Source organism: Rattus norvegicus, chromosome 18 (genome assembly GCF_021556685.1).
Source record: "Rattus norvegicus strain SHRSP/BbbUtx chromosome 18, alternate assembly SHRSP_T2T, whole genome shotgun sequence".
Lineage (NCBI taxonomy): Eukaryota > Metazoa > Chordata > Mammalia > Rodentia > Muridae > Rattus > Rattus norvegicus.
In genome coordinates this window covers 11,317,762-11,340,626 of record NC_141551.1, presented here as the reverse complement: position 1 = coordinate 11,340,626, position 22,865 = coordinate 11,317,762, and the positions used below count along the sequence as shown (strand labels likewise).

Here is a 22,865-nt window from a genome sequence, read left to right as displayed (position 1 = left end):
CAGGATATCTAAGGTAAAATCCCTAAAGCAGTCTTGACCCACAGGTTGAGAACCAGTGACTAGAGAGATTACGAGGCCACGGCCTTGTTGCAGTAGGTTTGGCCTTGTTGGAGGAAGTGAGTCACCTGGAGTAGGCTTTGAGGTTTCCAAAACTCAAGCTGACCCAGGCTGTCTCTTCTGCCTATGGCTCCCCTTGTAGACCTCTTGATCCTTCTCCAGCGCCAGGATTGCCTGTGGGCTACCATGGTTCCCTTCCTGATAAAAATCAACTAAATCTCTGAAACTATGAGCAGCCAATTAAATGCCTTCCTTTATATTTTTATATATTTATATATTCATATACGTACTACTTTATAGAAATATCATGAGAAATGGTTATCCATACATGGCATCTGCTGGTGAGTATAATATTTAAGTTTTATAATTTGAGTGCTACGTGTAGTACCAATTTACATTCTAAAATCCAGCAAATTTGTATGAATGATAAAATTCTCACTTTATAGATGATTTCATATTGGAATCTCTAAAGTGTCTTGTTTTAGAAGTTATTAATTTTATGATATGTCAGTATTTTTACTATTAATTATGTTTGACCTGTAATATGGTTGCTTGCTGACTGCTTGTCCCTCAATATCTACATGTATGTAAATTTGCATAGATATTAGCATCTCAATAAGGAGATATTTTTGTATTTATACATATATTACATATTATTGTAAAGTACATATACTATATATATATATATATATACATGATGACATACATCATCTATATAGTATTTTTAGTGACACATATTTACTTGTCTACATGTTATCTTTAATCACAGGTACACCTGGCATTAGGTCAAGGCTGTAGCCTGCCCCTAGTGTAAGAATTCACTACTGACAATTTAATGCATGCATATCTGTATATAAAATTATCAGAACTTATTATTTATCCTCTAAATAATACTTTGCCTTTTTACTGCCCCTACTCTGCAACATTTTTCTCGTTAACCAGATGTGAAGCATTAATCTGTTTTCATGCAATTTTCCTTTGTAAGTTCCAATTCAGTTCTGATGGAGTATGGCATTTACAGATGGGAGCTGCTGATTCCCATCTCTGTCCTGCCTGAGTTCTCTCTGTTATTTATACAATGCATGTGATCACCAACACTCCCACTCTCTCCCTCATACTCCTTCCCCCAACACACATCCCTGCCCCAGCTTCATATTCTCCGTGTGTGTGTGTAATCTCAATTAGTGCAGCTAACATGTTCATATGTGTGGGGTCATCTACTGTGGCACATGGACCTTACCAGTAGCCATACTATAAAGAAAGTAATTTTCCCTTCCCAGCAGCCATCTACTGTTCCTTAACTAGGGGTGAGGCCTTGGAACTTCTCTTCTTTGTGCTCTCTTAACCTTAAGCTTTCAAGAAAATCTTGTACTTTTTGAATAGTCAGGATATTTTGTTATAATGGACAAGGAAGTCGTGATTTCTCCCATTGAACCCACCTTGAACATTGGAACGTTGTTGAATATGCTCTCCCTGATCATTGGCGTATTATGGACTTTGAGCGGTAAGGCTTTGCAGCATAGAATTTATTTTAAGCACTAAGAGCTGTGCCATTTCCGTGGGTTATACAAGTTAATATTAAACATTTTCCACACTGGGTGTCAAGTGCTAAACACGTACAGGTTCAATTGATCTTGACCTTTCCAAATGTTCACAGTAAGTGGAACTCCCATCCTCTGACACCCCGAAGCCTCCAGACATTTGGCTCTTTTATGTCTGTCACCCCTACATATAACCCTTCAGTGCATCCTGTCACCTCTCTGCTATGTCACCCCTCACTGGGACTGCAGTGGCAACCCCATGGTCTTTCTGCTTCTGTTCTCCTCATCACATAATCCATTATCTCTAAATAAGACAGAGTGAACTTTTAAAAATGCCAGTTACACCATGGTGCTGACCTGTGTTAACCTCCAGCAGATTCAGGGCTGCAAGGACATATATTTTCCTGCCTGCCCCAATCTCACAGCCTCTTCATGCTCCTTTAACTACACCCTTCTTTTTCCCATTTCCCCACTGTAGCCAGCAAGCAGGCCTTGTGTTTCACCAGGCTCATACTCAGCTTAGGCAGTCGGCATAGTCTACTTCTTTTTGCCAAGAAAGCTGTGACCTAAGAACATTCGCAGCTCTTCTTTCTTTCTTGTCATATTTATTATTTTTATGTTTGTCTGTGAACTGCTACCTTCTGAGTTCCTGACACTGCATAGAGTGTTCTCATGTGGGCATACTGGTTAATTTCATCACTTCCTTTTAGTGTCAAAAATCATTTGTTTGGTGGACATCAGGTCTCCTGAGTTTCAAGCCCTAGGGCTATTCATCATTTGTGTATCTTACCATGTTTGCTGTTAGGCATAGACAAGCACGTATTCTGTCATGGAGGGTTTTAAAAGCTTGTTCCTCTGAAGAGAAATTTTTGTCATATGCATGTTTTATATAGGGAACACTGTTTAGCAGAAGACCAGAAACTCAGAAGACCTACAATGAAAGAACAGTGTTTTTAATATGCATACTCACATATACATAAAGGAACAACAATTATGTATATGGTTTGATCAGTTTTATTGAAGAAGCCTGTTGTAAAATCAGTGCTTGTGTTAGCCATAGGGCATTGCTGGATAGCTTCCAGATCTAGGGAAACCACCACTTGTCCACAGAAGATAATTGCTATTGGGAACTTTAAATTCTTTTCCTGGTTTAGAAACTGAGAAGATTAGAACAGCACTGTAGGTACTGTATCATAGTTTATGTTATACTGAATTTTACTATACAGATATTTTCTCCGTAGAGTATTATCTCATGAACTTCATTAGTAGAGTATAAGAATGCTAAGTCTTTTGATTTTTCCCTAGATGTTATTTTATGCTTTTACTTTTGCAACTGAAAGCCTGACATTTGTGTTACCTTGCAGTACAAAGATCAATGAACAAGCATGGGAGTTTTATTTAAGTTACCTTTATTTAGAAAACTGAAGGTCTAAAGACTCCCAGCTAATACTGTCAAACAAACAAACAAACAAACACGAATTCTTTAGCATCTCATTTACCACCAGCAGGGCTTTTGTGGAGGGCAGATTTCTATTATAAAGTATCTTTCTATACTTCTGGGCATATGTTCAGCCACATTCCTGGATTTTCTTCAAGTCTGTTTCTTTTTTGCCAGTCAGTGCTTCTGTAGTTCTCTCGTTGTCTGAGGTCTAGATGTCTGTGCCTAGACCCTTACTTCTTGGAAAAGAGCCTGTTTAGTGTCTGTAGTATCAGCCTTGCGATCCTCTGGTTACCACCTGCATTCTAAAGTTAACTGTAGCAGCAGCAGCAGCAGCAGCAGCAGCAGCAGCAGCAGCAGCAGCAAGACATGGACATGTATCTGTGGTAAGCTATGAACAACATGTATGTAGAGGTTCCTTTCTGCAATATGCAATACAAATATTTCTATCTACTGGGGACCAAGAATTCAAATATCAAGATTTCTAAGGCCATATCCTTCAAGCAAACACAGTGTTCTTAGCATGCACAATGTCTAGAATCAAACACCCATACAAGAAATACAGGCACAGACATGTACATAGATACACATACACACATACACACACACACACACACACACAGAGAGACAGAGACAGAGACACACAGAGAGAGACAAAGACAGACAGAGAAACAGAGAAACAGAAACAGAGACAGAGAGAGACAGGGAGATAGAAAGAAACAGAGAGACAGAGAGAGACAAAGACAGAAAGAGAAACAGAGATACAGAATCAGAGACAGAGAGAGACAGAGATAGAGTCACACAGAGAGTCTTATTTTATTAAAATTTAAGTTTTCATAGTATTACCTGAGGACCCAGCTATATCACTCCTGGGCATATTATACCCAATAGATGCTGCAACATATAACAAAGACACATGCTCTACTATGTTTGAAGCAGAGTTATTTTTTTTGCTCAATTCTCTCTTATCTTTAATAAATCAACACATACATCCATTCTAGGCAGCTTTATAATAGCCAGAAGCTGGAAAGAATCCAGATGTCCCTCAACAGAGGAATAGATACAGAAAATGTGGTACATCTACACAATGGAGTACTACTCAGCTATTAAAAATAATGACTTCACAAAATTCATAGGCAAATGGATGGAACTAGAAAATATCCTGAGTGAGGTAACCCAGTTCCAAAAAAACCACACATGGTATGCACTCACTGATAAGTAGATATTAGCCCAAAAGCTCAAATTACCCAATATACAATCTGTGGACCACATGAAACTGAAGAAGAAGAAGAAGAATGACCTAAGTGTGGATGCTTCAGTCCTTTTTAAAAGGGGGAACAAAAGTATTTATAAGAGTAGATATGGAGACAAAGTTTGGAGTCAAGACTGAAGGAATGGCCATTCAGAGCCTGCCCTACCTAGGGATCTAGCCCATATACATACAGCCACCAAACCAGACAATATTGCTGATGCCAAGAAGTACATGATGATAGGAGTCTGATATAGCTGTCTCCTGAGAGGTTCTGCCAGAGCATGACAAATACACAGGCGAATACTAGCAGTCAACCATTGAACTAAGAATTGGGTCCTCATTGGAGGAGTTAGAAAAGGGATTGAAGGAGCTGAAGGGGCTTGCAACCCCATAAGAACAACACTTACCAACCAGAGCTCCCAGGGACTAAACCACCACTGAAAGAGTACACATGGACAGACCCATGGCTCCATCTACATATGTAGCAGAGGATAGACTTGTTGGGCACCAATGGGAGGAGAAGCTCCTGGTCCTGCTAAGGCTGGACCCCCCTGCCCCAGTATAGGGAAATGATAGGATCAGGAGTTGGGAAGGAAGGTTGTTGGGGAGGGGGAACACCCTCATAGAAGAAGGGGGAGGTTGAAGGGGCTCGAGACCCCATATGAACAACAATGCCTGGAACCAGAGCTTCCAGGGACTAAGCCACTACCCAAAGACTATACATGGACTGACCCTGGACTCCAACCGCATAGGTAGCAATGAATAGCCTAGTAAGAGCATCAGTGGAAGGGGAAGCCCTTGGTCCTGCCAAGACTGAACCCCCAGTGAACGTGATTGTTGGAGGGAGGGCGGTAATGCGGGGAGGATGGGGAGGGGAACACCCATATAGAAAGGGAGGGGGAGGGTTTAGGGGGATGTTGGCCTGGAAACCGGGAAAGGGAATAACAACCGAAATGTAAATAAGAAATACTCAAGTTAATAAAGAAAAAAGGAAAAAAATAGGGTACAGAGCTAAACAAAGAATTCTCAACTGACAAATATCAAATGGCAGAGAAGAACCTAAAGAAATGTTCAACATTCTTAGTCATCAGGGAAATGCAAATCAAAACAACCCTGAAATTCCACTTCACCCAAGTCAGAATGGCTAAGAACAAAACCTCAGGTGACAACAGATGCTGGGGAGGATGTGGAGATAGAAGAACACTCCTCCACTTAGGAAAATATCATCCTAAGTGAAGTAATTCAATCACACAAAAATCACACATGGTATGAACTCACTGATAAGTGGATATTAGCCCCAAAGCTCGGTACACCCAAGAAAAAATTCACAGACCATTTGAAACTCAAGAAGAAAAAAGATCAAAATGTGTATGCTTCAGTCCTTCTTAGAAGATGGGGCATAATACTCCAGGGAGAAAATACAGGGACAAATACTGGAGCAGCGATTGAAGGAAAGACCATCCACAGATTGCCCGACTTGGGGATATGTATCTGTCAAACCCATTTACTATTGCTGATGCCAAGAAGGGCTTGCTGACAGGAGCCTCATATGGATTTCTTCTGAGAGGCTCTGCCAGAGCCTTATTTATTACAGATTAGGATGATTGTAGCTGACCATTGAACTAAGCAAGGAGATCTCAAGGGAGGAGTTAGAGAAAGGACTAGAGGAACTGCAGGGGTTTACAACTGAATAGGAAGAACAACATCAACTAAACAGAAACTTGGAGGGACTAAACCACCAACTAAAGCCTACCTATGGAATGTCCCAGGCCTTCAGTCGCATATGTAGCAGAGGATGGTATTGTTTGGCATCAATAGGAGGAGAAGCCCGTGGTCTTGTGAAGGCTGTTTTCCCCAGTGTTGGGTAATGCCAGGGGTGCTGAGTTAGGAGGGGGTGGCTGGGAATGGAAGCATCTTCATAGTAGCAGAAGAGGGGGGATGGGAGAAGAGGGAAAGGGAATAATAACACTTGCAATGTAAATACATAAAATATCCAAAACATAAAAATAATAAAAATAAAAAGCAAGAAATGCTTTTCAAAAGAAGAAGAAGAAGAAGAAGATGAAGAAGAAGAAGAAGAAGAAGAAGAAGAAGAAGAAGAAGAAGAAGAAGAAGAAGAAAAAGAAGAAGAAGAAGAAGAAGAAGAAGAAGAAGAAGAAGAAGAAGAAGAAGGGGAAGAGGAAGAGGAAGAGGAAGACGAAGAGGAAGAAGAAGAAGAAGAAGAAGAAGAAGAAGAAGAAGAAGAAGAAGAAGAAGAAGAAGAAGAAGAAGAAGAAGAAGAAGAAGAAGAAGAAGAAGAAGAAGGGGGAGAGGAGACAGGATAGGGGGTTTATGGACAGGAAACCAGGAATGGGGATAACATTTGAAATGTAAATAAAAAATCAAATTAAAAATTTAAGTTTTTTTAGATATGATCTTGATTGTTGTTTAAAGACATAAATAATTCTATTGGTACATTGATTTTATTTTTGCAAAGACAACTATTGCTATCTGTGAAGAATAACATCGAAATTCTTGTCCCAATACCTGCACTTCCTACATGCTAGGATAGAGTATGAATGAACTCTGCAGTTGTACAGCACCATGCCCAGCTTTTCAGGAATTAGACATCAAGTTCTGAACTTCTTTCATGGGAGGCATTTTTCCTACTGAGGTACATGCCAGCCCAGTTTTGATAAGTCTTTGAAGTTGACATGATTCCCATGGAATGGGAATCATGTGAATGGTTCTAGATAGCAATATAGGGAAACGTGCACATTGTATTTTAGGATTACAAACAATTTACGGAGGCTCATGGATAGCATGACATCGAAGAGGTAATAAGATATGTCTATAAAATTAAATTTTAACACAATGAAAAGATGCTTTCCAGAAGGGATGCTTTGTTGGACCTTCCTCTCATTTGTCTACCACACTCAGTTCCCAACTGATTATCCAAGCAGAGCCCAGTCAGTGTACTGCTGAAAGCACCTGTCATGCTTTCATAAATGGGTGGGAATCATTTGCCACAGTAAGGAAAAGCTATTAAATGGAAACCCCAAATTTGATTCAATTTTCTTTCTGCCCCTGAAAATTGAGAAAACAAGAGTGATAGAAAATTAAATTACAAAATAGTTTTAATGGCAACAGATACACATGCGAACAGTTGTCTTTATTCTAAAGGAAGGTAAGCCTTTCTCCCCTCTCTCTGAGTTACCCTGGGGACTTGTCTCATTTACAGGTGAGACTCTGACAGATGGAGAAGCATGCTCTCTGTCAGTTTTCCTTTGCTTCCTGAGTTCTCGGAGACGGCACTACATAATTGGTCACTAGTACCAAAGACGTTCTATAAACTTATGGACTGCATTCCAGACTTACTCCAAGGACAGTAAACAGCCAGTGGTTTTCTCAGCTATGCCTAAGGTTTCCGGCCAAACTTAACTGTAGGTCCGTATGAGTTACATTCAGCTGTGACTTTATATATGTCCTGTAGAGATTAGGAAACACACACACACACTCACACACTCTCACACACAACCTATTCATAAATAAAATAAATAATAAATTAATTTTAAAAGATACACCATTTACTGGTTTGGGGCATATATTTAATGTTTTATGGTACTGTGACATTTTCTGCATTGATAATCCTTGTTTCTGTCTCTACCTCTTTAGCTTTCTTTCTGGGCACGTGGTGCCTAATTTCAAAATGCATTTTATTTGCTGACATATTTAATGGATTTATCATATTAAACAGCCCCTGTTTCCCAAAAAATATTCTTTTATGATAGTAAGCTAAATTGTTTTATATTTTCACACACACACACACACACACACACACACACACACACACACACACCAGACACACGCATCACTGAGTCAGTTTATAATTGTTAGGGTGCACATATGCGCATGTATCTGAGTCTACCCACTTTTGAGGCTGGATAACCTATCAGGGGGTTCTGTCCTAGGGGAAGATTCTCCCTGTCAGGAACTATTAATTCCCTGTGAATCTTCTTCTAGGCGTGGGGTCTTGTGAAAATCCTCCCCTCTTTGCACATCTGCTAAAGGCTACTTTTAAATTTCTCATTTAGTTACTATGCTCAAAGTTTCTTTTCTCACTTGATTCTGTTCTCTTAAGCTTGTCCACCTCATAGGGAAAGGGAAAGATGTTTTAACAATGAGATTATTACCGTGGCCTGAAAATTCTGTTTAACTTTGTCATTTACATCAATTTTTAGTATATCACATTGATAAATTAAAGTCAAGGGGCAGCATTATAAGCAAAGTTAATGACTTTATCAAAGATTTTAATCATAAATTTTTATTTCAATTCAGTGTGTGTGTGCACGCATGTGCATGTGTACATGTGCCACTGAATAGCTGCAGAGGTCATAGTCCAATTTTAGGAGTCAGTCCTCTCCTTCCAGCGTATGAATCATGGAGAATGAAACTCAGCTTACCAAGTTTAGAAATAAGCACTTTAACCCACTTAGCCATCTTGCATCCCCTTAAATGTTTTTTGAATAAATATAAAAATGCACACTATTTGTACAGCTCAGCATAATTCTTACATTGGGACATGTCCAATCTGCACAGTGAGCCTTTACTCCTCTTCTGGAGTCTTAACATGAATTAGAGTGATTGTCTGTGTCTCTGCTATTTTAGAAAAGTGCTTCAGTCATTGTTTTGCTTAAGTGGCCTAGTTCTAAAAGAAGGCTTTCCATTGCTAACCGAAACAACAACAACAACAACAAAAAGATAGGACAGATTAGATAAAAGGAACTTTAGTTTTGACAGCTTTTCCTTAATCGATGTCTGTTAAATGAGCTTATTTATAGGAGAGCTTAATCAGTGGAATTCCTTGATAAGTCAGGATGGCAAGTCTTCATGAGACTACCCGGCCAGGATGGAAGGAAAATTCCTGTGCCCTTCTAGCTGGACCTCTATCAATACCTTAAAAGGTTTTTGCTGCTTTTGAAACACAAGATTGGTTTTCTGACAGTGATTTATATACTAATATGCCTGGCTTATTGGCTTTTTTTCATAATCATAAACCTGTTCAAGTTTGGACATTAGAGGTAAACATGCCAATATAAAACACAGTGGCTCTAAAAGAGGGATTTTTACAGGGCAGCACAGGGCTAAGACTAGCAGAACGTCGGTGTGAAACAATGAGAAGAAATAGAAGCTAGCTCATCTATTACCCTGAAGTCGATGAAAATGTTCAAAATAAATATTTTTAGATTCTTTTGAATACATTCAAGGGTACAGTGAGATCGTTAATGATTCAGAGCTTCTGGCCGGGCCGGAGGATTTGCTGTCCTTTCAATAAAGTGATAATTTTTCAAGGAGAAGCTTAAATTAGGAAGGACAATGTGGAGGCACCGGGCCTTTTCTAAACTGTAACTAACAAATCAGTTCTCCCGCAGTCATCCAATGACACTTTTCAAAACGGTGTAGGATCCAGCAGAGCCACGTCTCTTGAAGCCCATTTAGCAACCATATGTTATTCAAAGTGGCTCATAAGATTCTCATTAACTTCCACCCTGACCCCACATCGTCTCCCAGCACATCCCATTGAATCCTGTCCGATGAGCTGTTTGAGATGAGTTTGGTAGGTGCAATGCTATCCACTGCACTATGTTCCGGTGGTCTTTCCGGTTTCTAATCGGTCCTGCTCTATTTCAGCTGAAAGAGCAAACCTTCGCTGTCATGGTATTCTCTCCCTTCTTTACTCCAAGCGAAGTGTAAACGAGCACACTAGGAAAGCCATGCTCTGACTGACACTGGATAGTCAAGAAATGATGGAAGATGACCTAGCATTAATGGCCATGGAAAAGTTCCATTAGATTTTGTTTGGCTTGTTCATTTCTAAACGGTGCCTTTGGCTTAATTATCTTTGGATCAGTGATTTAAATGTCAAAAAGGAGACGTCAACTTTGAACCATTTGTAGTGATTGCAAAGACATTACTTTTGTTGTAAATAAATCAAATAAATAGATTTGAAAATGCTTTTTTCTTTATTGAAGAAGAAGTACCCCAACATATGTGGGGAGATCAGAGGACAGCATGCGGGGAGTTGGCTCTCTTCTCCTACCCTGTGGGTTTCAGGTGTGTACCTCAGGTCCTTGGGCTTGCTTGTTAGTGCCTTTCTCTACTGAGCCGTCTTGCCCGCTCCAGTTTTAAATTCTTTTATTCTGCAGCAGGAAAACCAACAAAGTTTTAATAAGAACTTCCAAGTCCAAGTTGCCAAAAGAGAACTTTCCTTCTTAGTGCCTTACTGAACCTGCACAAACTTACTTCCCTTACTCTTTATCTCATAAGAAGGATCCTCTCACCTGCCCAGTCTATGCGCAGGACCCTCTGCACAGGTTTTCCCCTCTTCCTCACTGCATGAGAACTACCCAAATGTCCCTGTCACTCCAGGCTGCTCTCAATCTCCCTATCATGGCCCTCAGTTACCTTTCTTCTGTCTTCTCACTCAGACTCTTCGAGTATATCCAATTATATCTTTATCTCAATATACATACCTTGCTCTAATCCAGTTTCAATGTATTTCCTAGAGTAATCACTCTAGCATAGATTCCTGGCCTGGTACAAATGTAGATTTAATTTTGCAAATCAACCTGAGAATGAAGTATGTGGACTGTTGTATAATATAACAGACTCTTCTCATTATGAAACTCACATGACTGTGCCTCATCTAATTCTATGTGCCGTTTTCCCTCTCAGAACTGCTCAGTGTTGCCAGACCTTGTCAGCCTTCCTCATGCTTTTCCACCTGACATCCCTTTATCTGTCATGCTTGCTACTGATTGTCATCCGAGTGCCTATTCACCCTGTCAGTCTTAGCTCCAGGCTCTTCTGCTCTTTAACGATATCTTGGATTCTCCTAGGTAACTGACAGCAACTCGCCTTAAATTCCTTCTGTATCTGATATGTAACTTCATCATTGCAACAACACCTTGCCTTATAATTTTTAGTTAGGATGCCCTTTTCCATTCTGGAAGTCTTGAAGGCAGAAACTTATTTTCTTCTATATTTGTATCTTAAGGAGCGAATAGAAAAGTAACGAACTATAGAAATGATCCCTGAAAGTATAGTCTTGCGAATAGAAAAGTTAAAAAAATAGCAGACATATTGTACAACTTTGCAGAATATTGAAATTTGTCAAATAATTTCCTGCCTGATTATCACGATAAGTTTTAAAGAATGTGGTTAAGATGAAATAATTCCACATTCTAATAATATTGTGAATTCGGGTCTTAAACCTGTCTAATCTTTGTAAGGAGCATTCTATATGGTGTTCATCTTGCCACGCATCTCAATGATAGGACACACAGTGGATAATAAGAGGATCTCATCTTGCTGGTTGTCAGACAGACATCAGCTCTACAATTCTGTCTACTAGAATGTAGACGCCCCACATTGAGGTATACATGTTCTGAGATCTCCAGGTTGTAGAAGTGTGCAGTTTATGTCAAGTTTATGTTACTCATTTGTTACCTCTACAAAAGGATATGTATAAATCTCAGAGAGTGATTGTAGCAGGTGAATGGTGAATGTACTGACTAGATAAAACAGAGCTGGGCAGTTCCATTGTTTGCAGAAAAATAAACTACATTTTATGAGAGTCAAATTTCTTTAATGAAAACCGCATTTCACAAGCATTTCTGCATAAAAGACAGTATTGACTGACTTTGATTCTGTAAGTTCTTATTCCATCATAGTTTTGAGATGCTAAATTTATGAATATAGATGTAATGATATCAAAATAATTTGTTTCGACATCTTTCTGAAAGTTCTCATAGACCACCTGTGCAAGGAAGTTTTCTATCATTGTAAAAAACATCTCACATAATTGGATTAGCAACTAAAAACCTGTATTTTAGCGTACAGTTCTGGAAGTTTTTTTGTTTTGTTTTTTTTTTTAATTTTTTTTAATTAACTTGAGTATTTCTTATATACATTTCAAGTGTTATTCCCTTTCCCGGTTTCCGGGCAAACATCCCCCTACCCCCTCCCCTACCTTAGGGGTGTTCCCCTCCCACCCCTCCCCCCATTGCCACCCTCCCCCCAACAGTCTAGTTCACTGGGGGTTCAGTCTTAGCAGGACCAAGGGCTTCCCCTTCCACTGGTGCTCTTACTAGGATATTCATTGCTACCTATGAGGTCAGAGTCCAGGGTCAGTCCATGTATAGTCTTTAGGTAGTGGCTTAGTCCCTGGAAGCTCTGGTTGCTTGGCATTGTTGTACATATGGGGTCTCGAGCCCCTTCAAGCTCTTCCAGTTCTTTCTCTGATTCCTTCAACGGGGGACCTATTCTCAGTTCAGTGGTTTGCTGCTGGCATTCGCCTCTGTATTTGCTGTATTCTGGCTGTGTCTCTCAGGAGCGATCTACATCCGGCTCCTGTCGGTCTGCACTTCTTTGCATCATCCATCTTGTCTAATTGGGTGGCTGTACATCCATGGGCCACATGTGGGGCAGGCTCTGAATGGGTGTTCCTTCAGTCTCTGTTTTAATCTTTGCCTCTCTATTCCCTGCCAAGGGTATTCTTGTTCCCCTTTTAGAGAAGGAGTGAAGCATTCACATTTTGATCATCCGTCTTGAGTTTCATTTGTTCTAGGCATCTAGGGTAATTCAAGCATTTGGGCTAATAGCCACTTATCAATGAGTGCATACCATGAATGTCTTTCTGTGATTGGGTTAGCTCACTCAGGATGATATTTTCCAGTTCCAACCATTTGCCTACGAATTTCATAAAGTCATTGTTTTTTACAGCTGAGTAATATTCGATTGTGTAGATGTACCACATTTTCTGTATCCATTCCTCTGTTGAAGGGCATCTGGGTTCTTTCCAGCTTCTGGCTATTATAAATAAGGCTGCGATGAACATAGTGGAGCACGTGTCTTTTTTATATGTTGGGGCATCTTTTGGGTATATGCCCAAGAGAGGTATAGCTGGTTCCTCAGGCAGTTCAATGTCCAATTTTCTGAGGAGCCTCCAGACTGATTTCCAGAATGGTTGTACCAGTCTGCAATCCCACCAACAATGGAGGAGTGTTCCTCTTTCTCCACATCCTCGCCAGCATCTGCTGTCACCTGAGTTTTTGATCTTAGCCATTCTCACTGGTGTGAGGTGAAATCTCAGGGTTGTTTTGATTTGCATTTCCCTTATGACTAAAGATGTTGAACATTTCTTTAGGTGTTTCTCAGCCATTCGGCATTCCTCAGCTGTGAATTCTTTGTTTAGCTCTGAACCCCATTTTTTAATAGGGTTATTTGTCTCCCTGCGGCCTAACTTCTTGAGTTCTTTGTATATTTTGGATATAAGGCCTCTATTTGTTGTAGGATTCGTAAAGATCTTTTCCCAATCTGTTGGTTGCCATTTTGTCCTAACCACAGTGTCCTTTGCCTTACAGAAGCTTTGCAGTTTTATGAGATCCCATTTGTCGATTCTTGATCTTAGAGCTTAAGCCATTGGTGTTTTGTTCAGGAAATTTTTTCCAGTGCCCATGTGTTCCAGATGCTTCCCTAGTTTTTCTTCTATTAGTTTGAGTGTGTCTGGTTTGATATGGAGGTCCTTGATCCACTTGGACTTAAGCTTTGTACAGGGTGATAAGCATGGATCGATCTGCATTCTTCTACATGTTGACCTCCAGTTGAACCAGCACCATTTGCTGAAAATGCTATCTTTTTTCCATTGGATGGTTTTGGTTCCTTTGTCAAAAATCAAGTGACCATAGGTGTGTGCGTTCATTTCTGGGTCTTCAATTCTATTCCATTGGTCTATCTGTCTGTCTCTGTACCAATACCATGCAGTTTTTATCACTATTGCTCTGTAATACTGCTTGAGTTCAGGGATAGTGATTCCCCCTGAAGTCCTTTTATTGTTGAGGATAGTTTTAGCTATCCTGGGTTTTTTGTTATTCCAGATGAATTTGCAAATTGTTCTGTCTAACTCTTTGAAGAATTGGATTGGTATTTTGATGGGGATTGCATTGAATCTGTAGATCGCTTTTGGTAAAATGGCCATTTTTACTATATTAATCCTGCCAATCCATGAGCATGGGAGATCTTTCCATCTTCTGAGGTCTTCTTCAATTTCTTTCTTCAGAGTCTTGAAGTTCTTATTGTACAGATCTTTTACTTGCTTGGTTAAAGTCACACCGAGGTACTGTATATTATTTGGGTCTATTATGAAGGGTGTCGTTTCCTTAATTTCTTTCTCGGCTTGTTTCTCTCTTCTGTAGAGGAAGGCTACTGATTTATTTGAGTTAATTTTATACCCAGCCACTTTGCTGAAGTTGTTTATCAGCTTTAGTAGTTCTCTGGTGGAACTTTTGGGATCACTTAAATATACTATCATGTCATCTGCAAATAGTGATATTTTGACTTCTTCTTTTCCGATATGTATCCCCTTGACCTCCTTTTGTTGTCTGATTGCTCTGGCTAGAACTTCAAGAACTATATTGAATAAGTAGGGAGAGAGTGGGCAGCCTTGTCTAGTCCCTGATTTTAGTGGGATTGCTTCAAGTTTCTCTCCATTTAGTTTAATGTTAGCAACTGGTTTGCTCTATATGGCTTTTACTATGTTTAGGTATGGGCCTTGAATTCCTATTCTTTCCAGGACTTTTATCATGAAGGGGTGTTGAATTTTGTCAAATGCTTTCTCAGCATCTAATGAAATGATCATGTGGTTTTGTTCTTTCAGTTTGTTTATATGATGGATTACGTTGATGGTTTTCCGTATATTAAACCATCCCTGCATGCCTGGGATGAAGCCTACTTGATCATGGTGGATGATTGTTTTGATGTGCTCTTGGATTCGTTTTGCCAGAATTTTATTGAGTATTTTTGTGTCGATATTCATTAGGGAAATTGGTCTGAAGTTCTCTTTCTTTGTTGGGTCTTTGTGTAGTTTAGGTATAAGAGTAATTGTGGCTTCATAGAAGGAATTCGGTAGTGCTCCATCTGTTTCAATTTTGTGGAATAGTTTGGATAATATTGGTATGAGGTCTTCTATGAAGGTCTGATAGAATTCTGCACTAAACCCGTCTGGACCTGGGCTCTTTTTGGTTGGGAGACCTTTAATGACTGCTTCTGTTTCCTTAGGAGTTATGGGGTTGTTTAACTGGTTTATCTGTTCCTGATTTAACTTCGGTACCTGGTATCTGTCTAGGAAATTGTCCATTTCCTGCAGATTTTCAAGTTTTGTTGAATATAGGCTTTTATAGTAAGATCTGATGATTTTTTGAATTTCCTCTGAATCTGTAGTTAAGTCTCCCTTTTCATTTCTGATTTTGTTAATTTGGACACACTCTCTGTGTCCTCTCGTTAGTCTGGCTAAGGGTTTATCTATCTTGTTGATTTTCTCAAAGAACCAGCTTTTGTTTGTTGATTCTTTAATTTAATCATGAGTGCTTAGTCTGACATGATTTGTTACTGAAAAATTTTTGTGATTGTATGTGTGTGTGTATCATGTGCATATCACCATGTGCATGTTGCATGTGTTTATGCAAGTGCATGTGTTAATGTGTAGATATATATGTGTGAATGCATGTTTGTGTGTGTGTGTGTGTGTGTGTATGTGTGTGTGTGTGCATGTATGTGTGCATCCAGGGATCTCCCGTTTTTGCATCCTGATCATTTGGATTACAGGCAAAATTCTGTCTACTGGGGATTCATCTGAACTCTGGACATCTGAACTCTTGTCCTTAAGCTTGTTCAGGAAACATTTTATCCATTAAACCACCCCTTATTCAGTTCTCCAATATGTTTTAGATCTGTCATGAGGCAGCACAATATGGTGACAGCATGGGGTAGAAAATTTGTTTGTCTCATAAGAACTGGGAAGCATTTATGCAGCACCTTTCTTGTCCATAGTCCTGTCCCCTTTATACACACCTAAACTCCATGTCTATTGAAGGTGTCTTGAACTGGCAATTTAAATCAAATACATGCATCCCTTCCAATGAGCCTTGGAAAGGGATTGGATTGACTGAAAGCCAAGCAGAAGGGTTCACTTCCTCAGAAATTTTATATTGTCCCAGAAATATTTGATGAAATGAGATTGGACGTTGCTTCTGTGTCCTCTCTCTCTCCTCCATACCTCTAGAAGTATCAGAGAATTGAAGGAATAGAGCCTAGTGTCAGGCAGCTAGCCATCTTTCTTTTCCTGTCATATTTCTGCCTTGAGTAGAACAAAAAAGAGAGTGAATGAGAGACAGAGCATCTTTACACTTTACTAAAGTTTCGGATTACTGTTACTTTGCCTGAATGGAGTTGTTCCTATGATGAGTTTGACTCATTTGGAGGGGATAATGCAACTGGGGACCTTTATAGAATCAGACATGGACAGGGATTTATGTGCTTTGATTGAGGAGAGGACAAAAAAATATCCACTGACATGTCTACAGTGCTAGGAGAAAGATAGCATAGATGTATTTAGTATCTTATGAGCCCTGGATGTGAGACCTTTCTGCTAGGAATAAGTTACCATATTGTAATGAAGAAAAGAAGATTGGTTTATTTATACAAATTCAGGACACTCTGATCCAACTAGACTTAATTTGTACAGGATGGTGATTCTAAGCACTGGTCTTAAAAATAGATACACAGCAAAGCTATTGTATGGAGGATAGACTACAAAGGCACACTTTTTTCTAAGCAGTCTCTGAGGAAAATTTTCTGATGGATTCATTGTTTAAATCCTTCACAGCTTATATTTCCAGGTTGTTTTTAAAGATGAAATTTTGACTGTTGAAGATGTTTATATTTCTACAATGTGGGAATTTGGGGAGTAATTTTCATTACAATTATTTTGTGTTCATCCATAATTTAGGGCATAATTATGAGGCTCAAATGAGATGATGATGAGTATTATCATTTCTGGTAGCTAAAATGTTAGTTATCATGAACGCTACTATCACAGCCAAGTGCTAACAATTACTCCGTACTTGTGACACACAATACCTTTACTGCTTGTAAGCATGAGAAATATCAAAATAAAAATGTTATAAAAACATCAGAGTAATACTTTGAAATTTTTGTTCTGAATATTAAAAGCCATTCAATTACAGCTTTGATTTTTAGATAAATTCAGAAATAGATCTGACCTGCATTTTCACATTGTCTTAAATTTTTGAATGTGAAATATGACATGAATATTGAATGGTTTACTATGAAGCAGTTCCTCGGTGTATAGTACACTGAAGAGGCTGGGGACACACTACATGAAGCAAAAACAATCAAAGACTTCAGTCTTTCTTGTCATTCATCCGCTTTCTGAGCAGCTTTGGTTGAGTGACCCACTGCTGTCCATAGAGCCTTTATTATCATGAGTTCTGTTATTTGACATTTCTTGTATTATATGTTTTTTGATCATGATCATTAACATCTTTTATATCACATCAACAATGGATACCTCTCCTTGGTAGTATTTCATCAATTTTGCCTCCAACTTCTTGATATAAACTTCTTAAAAGACCCAAAGAGACCTTCAAATAATAGTTTTCCAGCTGTTTTGATTATTGCTATAAGTAAAATTGTGTAGATCATAGCAAACATTTTGTGGCCTGTCTCCATTCTACTACTACCGTAGTAGATGCTACACTAATGCTACAGTTTTGTGAAATCTTTTTCCTTTTATCAGTTTTTGCAGAAAACTTAGGGGAAAAAGGTTATTGATGTTTTATCCAACTACTTGATATTTTTGTGAATGTCATGAAATAACAAAGTTATATATTTTTTTGCTTATATTTTATTTGACATTCTTGTTAAGACTAGTGTTTCCCCTTTATATTATTAATTAACAGCATATAAAGGAGCTTGCTACAAAGTTTGATAACCTGAGTTCAGTCTCCAGGATCCAAGCAATGAAATGAGAGAACCGACTACTGCAAAATGTATTCTTGACTTCATGAGTGCGTGCTACGACCTCCAAGGGTCAAGTGGTAGGTGCGCGTGGGCACACACATACACACACACACACACACACACACACACACACACACACAAACGCACGCGCACACACACACACCACACTACACAATACTGAACTGATGTTTTTCTTTTTCTTTTTTTTTTTAAATTTGTTCATTCATTTAATTTTACATCTCAATTGCTGGTCCCTCCAGGCACACCCCCCCCTTATAGACTCCCTCCCTCCCTCCCCTCCCGTTCTCCTCTGAGAGGGCACCCCCCTCCCAGGTATCCCCTCCACCCTGGAGCATCAAATATCTGCAGAATTAGGCATATCTTAGGCATATCCTCTTTCACTGGGTTCAGACAAAGTGACCCCGTCGGGAATTTGATTCCACAGACAGGCAACAAGTTTAGAGACTGTTACTGCTCCGTCGTTGGGAGTCCTGCATGGAAACTCAGCTGCACATCTGCTACAAATGTGCTGGAGGCCTTGGTCCAGCATGCGTACCCTCTTTGGTTAATGGCTCAATTTTTGAGCGCTTGGGTAGACATGTGGGAGCTTCTCTCCTTCTAGGTCGCTGGAACTTTCTAGATATCCCCCTATACTTCCTAGCCCCCTCTCCCTCCCCCACCTCCAGCCCCTACTCCCAGTTGCAGATTTCTATTCATTCTCTTGGTCCTCTGGCCCTTTTTCTTCTCTGTCCCCACACATGATCTAACCTCCCTATTCCCTCTCCCATCCAATCCCATCAACCAGTTCCCTCCTTTCCTCCCCCTCCCTCTCTCCCTCTTTTCCTCTCTCTCCTATGACTATTTTATTCTCTCTTCTAAGTGATATTCAAGCATCCTCTCTTGGGTCTTCCTTTTCGTTCAGCTGATTTTGGTTTGTGGGATATATTGTGAGTATCCTGTAAATCATGTGAGTACCATGCATGTCCTTATCAGTGAGTATCATGCATGTCCTTTGGTCTCAATTGCCACACTCAAGATGATATTTTCTAGTTGCATCTATTTGCCTGGAAAATTCATGATATGTTTGCTTTTAATAGTTGAATAATATTCTGTTGTGTAAATGGACTATGACTACGTTTTCTGTATCCATTCTTCGGTTTAGAAACATCTGGGTTGTTGCCAGTGTCTGGCTATTTTGAATAAAGCTGCTGTGAACACAGTGGAACATGTGTCCATGTTATATGGTGCAGTATCTCACAGATATATACCCAGGAGTAGCTGTGTCTTATGATAAGATTGTTTTCAATCCATTGGTTTATGTGTACTTTCTTCCTAGTTTCTGATGCTGCGCTTTACCTCTGCATTCCCTTCCTTGTCTCCTTCTATTTTTAGCTGCCTCTTTTCCTAAGTTTGTGAAATAAAGATGCAGTCATAGAAGTCATAGACTACATGCTTTGAGTGGGTTTTTATTTATTATTTTTTATTTTTTGCCTAAGGCAGTTTTAAGAAATCTAAAGGTCAACTTTTATTACTACTGAGAGCTTTTCAACACAATAATCTAGATTAAGTAACTAGTTATCTTTGATGGACATCAGGCTAATGGAGCTATGCTGTTTTATAAATAAATCATACATTTTGCTTTAAATGTTTCCCAGTTACACGATGTTTCCTTCAGTCAGATGTTTAAAGTGACATTTATTAGTCATTGTAGAACTTAGAATTTCAAAAATGGTTCATACAGGAATATGTCTATAATGACAGCATTAATCTGAATGCCATGGCAACCACAAGTCCTATAGTAAAATGTATATGTGGTGTGTATCTATCACCACACAATGACTAAGTCTATAAAGGAATCCATTTTATATCTCTTAAAATGTGAATGTGTGAATTTGTTTCCTGCTGGAGAGTTGGCTTAGCTGGTAAGACCATTTGCTATTCTCCCAAATATCTGAATTTATTTCCAAATTACCTAAGTCAAGCAGCAGCACCATTGCATAGATGTGCACATGCCCATACTTAGGGAGGTATATCTAAACATTATCTATCTATCTATCTATCTATCTATCTATCTATCTATCTATCTATCTACCTATCTATCTATCTCTATATATGTGTGCGTTTATAAATATATATTTGTATATAATTAAATTATACACATACAGGCAGACATACATACATGTGTTTTTTTCTGCAAGTGAACCATGGTGGTATATACATTCTGGACAGATGAAATAAATCAGCTGGTATCAACCAGTTAATGATAGCTGAGGATGTGCCAACTACATTCAGAGGACCATGATGAAAATCAAGATAGATTTAAAAAGAGACATCAAGTAAGGAGTTTGTTTTCTACAAATCTGAAAGCTGGTAGGAAAGAGATGATAATGATAAGGTGAGCAGTTTCTTCCCATTTTGATGAAGAACGACAGGGTGACACAGAGTCTAGGTCTCAGGGCTGACTTTGCCTTTGTCAGTGTCTAAATCAGTGAACTTCATTTCCCTGTTCTTCTGCTCTCATCTGTGAGATGGGAGCCATAGTATTTTAGAGGCTTGCTGTTGATATTAACTGAGTTTAATTCTGTGACAAGATTAACATGTTCCTGACATACCATGTCAGCTAAAGAATAAATGAATTTGAAATAATTAGAAAATAATAAGGAGATGCCCATGACGTATAAAGTGAACACTATTACCCTTAATAGTAATGACACCTAACAGACAGTCAGGACCGACTAAACACTGCAAAAGAATTATATAAATTTATATAGTATTTCACCAAGAGAGATATCATTGTTTTCATTTTATGTAAGAAAATTAGCTTTTTAAAGTTAAGTAACTTAGCATGTTTTATTTATTCATATTATAAAAAGATCATTACCAAGTAGAACAGTCAATAGATTTCTTTCTGCCCCTCCCTCCATCTCTCTTTTCCTCTCTCCCTCCTTCCCTTCCTTCCTCCTTCTTTCCCTATCCTCTCTTTTCACTTTACTTATATACTTTTTGAGTTGCTAACAATGTTGCCGGCTTTGTAAGCAAAACTGAGGTGGAAGAATTGAACAGGTCAAGCCCTGAGGAGACAAGACTAAGAGATTTCAGCACATAAAGTGACAGTATAGTAAGGACTCAGACAAGGTATGACTTGGGTGTAGCAAGTGATGTCTTTTGGATGATGTATTTCTTCAGGGACATTGTCCCTTTAAGCATCTTGCATACTCTTGCATTCAGAGGGCCTTGGAGACTTCTAGTCACTAGCATTAACATCTTCCCCCTTACCTTGCATGCAGAGTTTTCCATCCAGAATCACTATCTAGATTTATGGGTAGTCCCATTCCACCAACATTATGTCTTGAAGACTTATTTATTTATTTGTTATTTTTAATATGGACCTCTGTGTGTGTGGGGAGCTATATGTATGTGAGTATAGATGACATGTGATACTAGGGAAGTCATCCTCAGGAGCTGGAGTTATAGGTAATTGAGAGCTCCCAGAAGTAGGTGATGGATGCAGAACTCAGGTCCTGTGGAACAATAATATGCACTTGGTTACTTAACTATGTCCCCAGCCCTGAAAGTTATCTTTGTATAATCACTGATAATCAGTGCTATTCCTACAATGGCAAACCTTTTGTCTTTAACATGTTTAGCCAAAGGACATGTGGTTCTTGTGTCATATAAGAGCTTAGGAGACTCACGACGTGACACTGCATCGAGCCATTTCTTGTCCTAGAAGAAAGAAAGAGGGATTTATAAACATAACTGTGGGTCTATCACACTGCTGTGTATGCTCTGCAGAGTGCTCTGGTTGGTCAAGATTATTGTCCTTTCCATCCCTCTAATGCTTTGTCTCTTCTGTCTTCCCGATCCACAAACGTCTGTGCAAACCTTAGAAGTCTGGAATGATCCATTATTTATTTCTTTGTCTGGATTCTTATCAAGAATGAGACTTTTAACACCTTGGAGATAGATTCTCCCAACTCCTAAAATTTAGAAAAGGTTAACATCTTAAATTTTATAAAACAGGGGTTGGGGATTTAGCTCAGTGGTAGAGCATTTGCCTAGAAAGCGCAAGGCCCTGGGTTTGGTCCTCAGCTCCAGAAAAAAAATATAAAACAGAAAAATCTTATTTTTAATCTTCATTTACAGTAGCAATTATTGAAGGGAAGATGAGTCATACAGTTATATTTTTCAATTTCTCTTTTGAAATCCTTTCACCTTTTTATTCACACACTGTATATTCTCAGTTGCAAATTTGAATTACTTTACATTATAATTTAAAATAGCTTGTGTTTTACTTTTGTTAGTCACAGAAAAATAAGTGTAATGTAAATCTTTTCATTTTAAAGAGCTGATAAACATCAAGAATTTGGATTTGAGATGTAAGTCCTTGCCTAGTAGGAATGAAACCCTGGGCTTGAGCCACAGCTCCTAGGAGGAGACAGGAGAATCAGACTCAAAATCATCTTCATCTACATGAGAATTAGAGGCTAGCTTGGGCTACGTGAAACCTTTCTAGGAAGCATAGTCAGAATTTAGAAAGCCCAATATGCTTTACATACATGCTTAGGGTTAGAAACTTTAATAATGACTTCATAATGACAAATTCTGTTTCCCTCATATTTATTGTTATTTTGTAAAACATCTTCTGCATTAGCCTGTAATTAAAGTGAACAGAAGTTTTAGCCACAGAGCCTGGCAAGCTGTGCCAGCTCCAGAT

The 22,865-nt window shown here is 39.0% G+C and overlaps 1 pseudogene; it reads right to left on the bottom strand.

Annotated features, from left to right (window-relative positions):
* Window positions 1-11,272: 11,272 nt before the first annotated feature.
* LOC120098418 (small nucleolar RNA U3) lies at window positions 11,273-11,377 on the bottom strand (annotated as a pseudogene).
* Window positions 11,378-22,865: the final 11,488 nt, after the last annotated feature.